Below are 1,383 nucleotides of genomic sequence, written 5' to 3'. Positions count from 1 at the left end.
CGGAATTCTGTGGAATCACGCTGAATTTTAATATAATTTTACGGAATCCTGGAAATGAAACTCTGCCAATTCACCCACCCCTTCTTAAAACATTTCAATTGTGAGGCCTGTGCTGTCCACAAGTTTTAAGTACATCACACAGCAGTGAAACGTTGACAGGCTGATAGACTGATGGAATGTAAGGGGAAAAATGGATCAACTGGTATGACTACAAAATATAACTGGTATCTGGTGGAAACATGCTTATTACATTTCTCCTTTTTCCAGAAGTGTTGTTCTTTGCTATTGCCATTATGTATGATTCAGTGCCTGGTACGGCAAGGGAAGATACAAACATAAAAAACATGGGCCACTGAAATTAACTGGCCCGAAATGATGTGACATGTGCTTGGCCTACTGCACCTTTTGTTCTACTTGTCTCTTTTTCAGGCATACCCCCTTGTCAAGTCTACGTATGTCTCACATCCCCAGGGATTAATGTCATGTGAGTATTAAGGTTTAGGCACATATTACCCTTAAATGCAGTTCTTAGCATTCAGCTCAGATTTAATGTTAAAGCCTCATTACATTGCATTAATCCAGGTCAATATTAGCAGTATTGGTAGTGGTCTTCAGCACACATTGTGCTTTACTTCAGTTTCTGAGGGCGCTGCACCTACTGGAAGCTTGACTCATGGTCCAATGTGGACCAAAGCAGAATGACACCGGGAACTGCTGTCTAGCATCCTTGCAGGCAGGTTTCAACTCTGCCGAGCAGAGGACCTAATTCTGGATCACAGGTGAGTTGCAGTTAGTGGGTCACCAAGGTCAGAGGTTACAGCAGTGTGAGGGCAGCCACTGCAGGAGTCACAGGTTCCGCAGCACAGCACTCCTCGGGTGGAGTCTTTGAGCGGTAGTACCAGAGGAGGTAAGGCTTTAGTCAATTGACATTGAACACCCCCTGGGTTCCCATATGACAGCTCTGCTCAACAAGTAATTTACCTCAGATACTTTCTGTACTACTTTGTACAGCCCACACTATTTATTCTCTAAATCTTTGCAACAAGTGGGCTTCAGTACCAATACCTCCTATCCATTTTTGTATCCAGTAAGTATTGCTTTCTAATCTAAACATTACTTCATCAGCTCCTGGCTAGCCTGAACGTTTTTCTTTGCTTGACCCATGTATTCCATCATCAACTTCCTGAGGCCAATCACATAGTCCACCGTACCCTTCTGAGGTGAATAAGAAGTTATTTTTCACCCTTCTCTAATCAAAGTAATTGGGCAATGCACTGGGTGACCAAATAGAAGTTCAAAGGACCTGAAACCTACTCCCTCCTCTGGAATCTCCCAGTAAGTGAATATGAGGTGTGGCAGGGGAGGATCCCTCTCCTTTCAGAG

The sequence above is a fragment of the Triturus cristatus genome, chromosome 7 (assembly GCF_964204655.1).
Source record: "Triturus cristatus chromosome 7, aTriCri1.1, whole genome shotgun sequence".
Taxonomy (NCBI): Eukaryota; Metazoa; Chordata; class Amphibia; order Caudata; family Salamandridae; genus Triturus; species Triturus cristatus.
The sequence above is the reverse complement of the archived record's forward strand: the minus strand, read 5'-3'. Positions refer to the sequence as shown.